Source organism: Astatotilapia calliptera, chromosome 7, assembly GCF_964374335.1.
Source record: "Astatotilapia calliptera chromosome 7, fAstCal68.1, whole genome shotgun sequence".
NCBI lineage: Eukaryota > Metazoa > Chordata > Actinopteri > Cichliformes > Cichlidae > Astatotilapia > Astatotilapia calliptera.
The window spans coordinates 852,501-859,835 of NC_137428.1; the positions used below are offsets into that span (position 1 = coordinate 852,501).

At 42.1% G+C, this 7,335-nt stretch overlaps 1 protein-coding gene across 4 annotated transcripts in view; it reads left to right on the forward strand.

Moving 5' to 3' along the window:
• The window catches only part of ambra1b (autophagy/beclin-1 regulator 1b), an 18,938-nt gene extending 18,097 nt beyond the window's left edge, over positions 1-841 (forward strand). For all 4 annotated transcript variants that reach the window (XM_026172330.2, XM_026172329.2, XM_080303314.1 and 1 more), the window contains one exon: positions 1-841. This exon is cut by the window's left edge and continues 1,980 nt beyond it. The gene's annotated coding sequence lies outside the window, so the exon portion shown is untranslated.
• Positions 842-7,335: the final 6,494 nt, after the last annotated feature.

Here is a 7,335-nt window from a genome sequence, read left to right on the forward strand (position 1 = left end):
CCCTCAGATTTCACTCAGTGTTCTTGGACAGCCTGTTAGTGACCTCACAGCAGCCATGTTATTGGTCCAGAGGCCACACCCCTAATAATACAAGCCCTTCTCCAATTAAGACAGGTGAGTTATAGAGCCCTGCCCCACAGGTGTTACAAAGGGGAAGTGATGTATAGAGACCAGAACAGTTTGTCTGTCAGGCTGTAGACGTTAGGAGTGTGTGAGGCCTCTGCTGGACGTCAGAGGAACTGCAGGTCTTGGTGTGGACGTTGCTGTTTGGTGCAGCTCATGTTGTTCGTATAGAGACTGAGGAGCACCTCGAGCACTTACCCACACTTTAAATGTCAGCTTTAAGAGTCGGGTCACCGAGCTCCTGTAGTGGAAGATGTCTGAGTGGTCACACACACACACACACACACACACACACACACCTTTCCTCATCCTTCAAAATCCTGCAGAAGAAAACTTGAATTTTTGTGATCAAGCGCAACTTTTCCTTCCTGCAGCATCCAGCTGTCCTTTTTGTTTCCACGTGTGCTTAGAAGTTCATGTACTGATGGCATTTTAAGGTGGGGCTGTGGGTGGGGGTGCTGAGTGGAGCTCTGGGATTCATGACACTTTTTATTGAAGCTTTTACTCTGCAGGCGAGACTCTGAATGCTCCTCCTGGCTTTTTACTTGATCAGTGAAGATTTTAGAGTGTGTGTGTGAGATCAGGGTGGGGGGGTGGATGTGAATAGCGCAGCGGTGTGAGTCCGATCGGTACCTGTGTGTCAGACTGTGGAGTTTGTACAGCGCTAACGTGACTCTTTGCTTTGACTTTTAGATGTAATTAAAGAGCTTTGAGAGTTCCTCTGTGCTCCTCGTTTCTTCAGCTCACTGCATCACAAACACGCAGCAGATACGTCATCCACCCATATTACACCACCCAAAAGTTAAACTATAATGGTTTAACTTTTAACTAATAAAGTCCCTAAGTGACGTCTACTGCACAAACTAGTTCAGTCATGTGACAAGTGAGGCACTCTGGGTGTTCGAGGCACTCTGGGTGTTCAAGACACCATTTTCAAAGTCTTGGTCCGCCTGGTTAGCTAATGAGACCACTATGCTAATTCTAAAAACTTTCTTTTCTTTTTGCAAAGGTAAGCTTTTACTCATTCAGCAATTCTAAACTTTAGATAAGATGTCATAGGTCACTTGTAACCTAGTTTGGTAATATTTCTGAAACAATTTGATCTAGAATCTACGGAGCCCCGCAGGGGACATGGGAGGAAAAAACAATTAAGACGGACTTTTGCGAGATCTCGCAAAACAAACTCGGGATCTCGCAAAAGTTTTAGCCGCATTCTTCGGAGGCCACCAGCTCGAAGCCGACCAGGAGGTCGAGGCACGATGTGCCGGGAAAGCGGTGTTCCTCCCGGCTGTAATAGGTCTCGACCTCCCGTTAGCTTCGAGGTAGTGGGTGTCAGGTCAGAGCACTTTTGCAAATATGTGATGTCTTGTAAACCGAGCAGGTATCTGATGTTTACACAACTACATTCAAGCCTCAAAATATCTTATATGTATTTTGTGACCCAGAAAGAGTAACATTACAACTAAGTAGCTGCCGCCATTGTTGGAATTCAGTTAGTTTTGCGAGATCTCGCAAAAGTCCGTCTTAATTTTTTTTCTCCCATGTCCCCTGCGGGGCTCCGTAAGGATCAGTTTGTTAAATATCGCTGTGACAAATATGTCACATCGGGCATTAAACTCAAATTTTCTTGAAAAAGGTGATGTGACATATTTGTCACAAAAAGACAAACTGATCCTTTGCTTAGTCAGTTTAGCTCATTCAGTTATTTTAAGTAAACGTATTCTTTGTTGTTAATTCTCAGTCATATTTAACTAAATTCAAGCATAACTAATTTATTAAATTACCTGAATTTGTGATGGAACTTTACTTTAACTTTGTCGAGGCGTTTTTCAGTTACCCCCCATTTTTTTTTTTTTTGTCATTTTCACTCTTTTGTAGAATGAATAAAAGGAAAAAACATAGTGTTCAAGATGCGCTGGAGTTTATCACTGCAGAGGACAGTGAGTATGAGGGATGTGAAAGTAGCTCAGATGAAGATTCTGGTGACCCTAATTACATCCCCCACAAAGACGTGGAGAGTGATGAATCCAGTGATTCAGACAGTTGTGATTCAAGTGATTCTGAGACAGAGCCACATTCAAGCCATATTCTCACTGGGCAGCCCAAGGCAGCTATCAAAGGACAAAAATTCTCCTGGAGAAAGAAGATGTTCGAAGCCCCTGAGATCACATTCAAGGGACCCTGTGCCAAACCTCCAGATGAGATCCACACTCCACTGGAGAACTTCAAAAACTTCATCACAGATGATATGCTGCTGTTGTTAATGGAACAAACAAATTTATACAGTGTACAAAACTCCAACCATCTGAGAAATGTAAATACCGCTGTCAAAGAACTAGAAATACTCATTGGTCTCTGAGGATGGGTCTATGCCAAATGCCTGGAAATCGAGCATACTGGGAAAATGACACCAGGTGTCCTATGGTAGCAGATAACATGTCCCGCAACCGATTTCAAACCCTGTTGGGGTCTCTACATTTCACTGACAATACAGATTTATTACACAGAGATGCAGAAGACAAGTGCTGGAAGATCCGTCCATGGCTTGAAATGTTTCGCAAACAATGCCTGGATATCGTCCCAGAGGAGTACAACTCTGTTGATGAGCAAAAGGTACCCTTCAAGGGACACACGGCCCAATCAGGCAGTATGTGAAGGGAAAGCCCCACCCCTGGGGATTGAAAACCTGGGCCCGGTGCTCATCCTGTGGTATGCTCCATGATTTTGTTGTTTATCAAGGTGGTACTGGGAAGAAGACTTTAGTTGGGATTGGAGGAGATGTTGTGGTGAAGTTGTGTGAAACTCTGCCAGCTGAGCAAAACTACAAAGATTTGCTGATAACGTCTTCTCCTCAGCCTCACTTGTGCTCACACTTCTTCAGCGACAGATCTACTTTGTAGGAACACTTCGTGGAAATCGCTTAGCAGGTCGTCAGCTTGAAGATGAAAAAAGTCTTGATGAAAAAAGGCAGAGGATCTGTTGATGCCAGGGTGACTAAGGAGGAGAGCATGGTTATTGTGAAGAGGTATGACAACAAATCTGTTACCCTCATCTCATCCTATTGTGCAACTGAGCCTCAAGATACAGTCCGTCGCTGGAGCAAATCGGGCAAGGCATTTGTTGAGGTCAAAAGGCCACACATTGTGGAGTACAACACATTCATGGGGGGTATCGACCTGCTTGACGCCTGCATTGCAAGGTACAATACCACATGAAGTCACGGAGGTGGTATCTCCACCTGTCCTGCCATCATGCTCGGTGTTGTCAACGCATGGTTGATTTACCGTCGTGACTGCAAGCTACTTGTGTCCAAAAGCCACTGAAAGAAAGAAGCTTCCAGGCAGAAGTTGCCACAGGCCTGATCCTTTGGAAATCACACAGGGGGGCCCATCACAAAACATCTCATCACCACCTCCACCACCCGAGAGAGTTCGAGTTGTACCTCCAACACTGGGCTGATTTATTTTACTTTTTTTCCAAGAAGCTTGTTGAAGTAAACCAAGAAGTGTTACCATCATTATCCATGTTAAGAATTTGACAATAAAAAGGAAATTCTGTTTTTAAAAGCAAGAAAGTGTTTACAGAATTACTTTCTAAATATGGAACAAATGTACCTTGTATGCCCGATGTGACGCATATGTGACATTTCAGATCTGGGGTAGTGGGTGGAGCTATTACAAAAAAAACTTCAGAAATGTGTTATATATGATTCATTTGATATAACTTACAACCCCCGTAATTTACATGAAAGTAGAAATAGGTCTGGGTTCTTAAGGGTTAACAGCAGAAGTTGTACCGATGTCAGTCTGCACCAGAACTTCAATTCAATTCAATTTTATTTATATAGCGCCAAATCACAACATAAGTCGCCTCAAGGCGCTTCATAGATACAGAGAAAAACCCAACAATCATATGACCCCCTATGAGCAGCACTTTGGCGACAGTGGGAAGGAAAAACTCCCTTTTAACAGGAAGAAACCTCCAGCAGAACCAGGCTCAGGGAGGGGCGGGGCCATCTGCTGTGATTGGTTGGGGTGAGAGAAGGAAGACAGGATAAAGACATGCTGTGGAAGAGAGACAGAGGTTAATAACAGATATGATTCAATGCAGAGAGGTCTGTTAATACATAGTGAGTGAGAAAGGTGACTGGAAAGGAAAAACTCAATGCATCATGGGAATCCCCCGGCAGCCTACGTCTATTGCAGCATAACTAAGGGAGGATTCAGGGTCACCTGGTCCAGCCCTAACTATATGCTTTAGCAAAAAGGAAAGTTTGAAGCCTAATCTTGAAAGTAGAGATAGTGTCTGTCTCCTGAATCCAAACTGGAAGCTGGTTCCACAGAAGAGGGGCCTGAAAACTGAAGGCTCTGCCTCCCATTCTACTTTTAAATACTCTAGGAACAACAAGTAGGCCTGCAGAGCGAGAGCGAAGTGCTCTAATAGGGTGATATGGTACTACAAGGTCATTAAGATAAGATGGGCCTGATTATTTAAGACCTTGTATGTGAGGAGCAGGATTTTGAATTCAATTCTGGATTTAACAGGAAGCCAAAACAGGAGAAATCTGCTCTCTCTTTCTAGTCCCTGTCAGGACTCTTGCTGCAGCATTTTGGATTAGCTGAAGGCTTTTCAGGGAGTTTTTAGGACTTCCTGATAATAATGAATTACAGTCGTCCAGCCTGGAAGTAATAAATGCATGAACTAGTTTTTCAGCGTCACTCTGAGACAGGATATTTCTAACTTTAGAGATGTTGCACAAATGGAAGAAAGCAGTCTTACATATTTGTTTAATATGTGCGTTGAAGGACATGTCCTGGTCAAAAATGACTCCAAGGTTCCTCACAGTGTTACTGGAGGCCAAGGTAATGCCATCCAGAGTAAGAATCTGCTTAGATACCATATTTCTAAGGTTTTCAGGGCCGAGTACAATAACCTCAGTTTGATCTGAATTAAGAAGCAGAAAGTTAGCGGCCATCCAGGTCTTTATGTCTTTAAGACATTCCTGCAGTTTAACTCATTGGTGTGTGTTATCTGGCTTCATGGACAGATAGAGCTGGGTGTCATCAGCATAGCAGTGTAAATGTATGCTATGTCTTCTAATGATGCTGCCTAAGGGAAGCATGTATAATGTAAACAGAATTGGTCCTAGCACTGAACCCTGTGGAACTCCATAATTAACCTCAGTGTGTGAAGAGGACTCTCCATTTACATGCACAAACTGGAGTCTATGAGATAGATATGATACAAACCACTGCAGCACAGTACCTGTAATACCTACAGCATGTTCTAATCGCTCTAATAGGATATTATGGTCGACAGTATCGAACGCTGCACTGAGGTCTAGCAGGACAAGCACAGAGATGAGTCCACTGTCAGAGGCCATAAGAAGATCATTTGTAACCTTCACTAAAGCTGTTTCTGTGCTGTGATGAGCTCTGAAACCTGACTGAAACTCTTCAAATAAACCTCTGCAGATGATCTGTTAGCTGTTTGACAACTACTCTTTCAAGGATGTTTGATATGAAAGGAAGGTTGGAGATTGGCCTATAATTAGCTAAGACTGCTGGGTCCAGAGATGCTTTTTGAGTAAAGGTTTAACTACAGCCAGCTTGAAGGCCTGTGGTACATAGCCGATCATTAGAGATAGGTTGATCATATTTAAGATCGAAGAGTTAATTAATGGCAGGACTTCTTTGAGCAGTTTTGTAGGAATGGGGTCTAAAAGACACGTTGATGGTTTGGAGGAAGTAATTATTGAAGTTAACTCAGAAAGATCAATTAGAGAAAAAGAGTCTAACTTAATATCAATGGTACTAAGAGTAGCTGTAGATAATATTACATCTGTGGGATGATTACTGGTAATTTTTTCTCTAATGATAAAAATTTTATTTGTGAAGAAGTTCATGAAGTCATTACTAGTTAACGTTAAAGGGATGGTTGGCTCAAAAGAGCTCTGACTGTTTGTCAGCCTGGCTACAGAGCTGAAGAGAAACCTGGGGTTGTTCTTATTTTCTTCAATCAGTGATGAATAGTAAGATGTTCTGGCTTTGTGGAGGGCTTTCTTATAAAGCAGCAAACTATTTCTCCAGGCTAAATGATGATCCTCTAAACTTGTGACACGCCATTTCCTCTCCAGATTACGAGTCATCTGCTTTAGGGTACGTGTTTGAGAATTATACCACGGAGTCAGGTACTTCTGATTAGAGACCTTAGTTTTCACTGGAGCTACAGTATCCAGAGTCGTACGTAGTGAGGAGGTGAAATTATTAACAAGATAATCGACTTCTGTTGGGGTAGCGTTCAGATAGCTGCTCTGCTCTGTGTTGGTACAGGGCATTGAAGATGATAACAGTGGGTGGACTATATTCTTAAACTTAGTTACAGCACTTTCAGAAAGACATCTACTGTGATAAAGTCTACTCTTTACCGCTGTGTAATCAATTATTGTAAATGTAAATGTTATCAGGAAATGATCAGACAGGAGAGGGTTTTCAGGAAACACTGTTAAATGTTCAGTTTCTATGCCATATGTTAAAACAAGATCTAGAGTGTGATTAAAGTGGTGGGTGGGTTCTTTTACATTTTGAGAGAAACCAATTGAGTCTAATAACAGATTAAATGCCATGTTGAGGCTGTCATTTTTAGCATCTACATGGATGTTAAAATCACCCACAATAATTATTTTAACTGAGCTCAGAACTAAATTAGATATAAAGTCTGAGAAATCAGACAGAAACTCTGTGTAAGGCCCAGGTGGACGATAGATGATAACAAGTAAGACTGGTTTCTGAGTTTCACAGCTGGGGTGGACGAGGCTAAGCATCAGGCTTTCAAATGAATTAAAAGTCTGTCTTGGTCTTTCATTAATTAATAGGCTGGTGTGAAAAATTGCTGCCACACCTCCCCCTCGGCCTGTGCTTCGAGATTTCTGGTAGTTAGAATGACTCGGGGGTGTTGATTCATTTAAACTAACATAATCATCCTGCTGCAACCAGGTTTCTGTAAGGCAGAGTAAATCAATTTGTTGATCAATTATTAAGTCATGTACTAACAGAGACTTGGAGGAGAAAGACCTAATATTTAATAATCCACATTTCACTGTTTTACTCTTTGGTTCAGATGTGGATACTGTATTGTTCTTTCTTTGTAATTGTTTATGTTTAAGTTGTTTGTTGCTGGTTTTTAGTTTGTTTTTTGTCTGTTTGGGAGCTG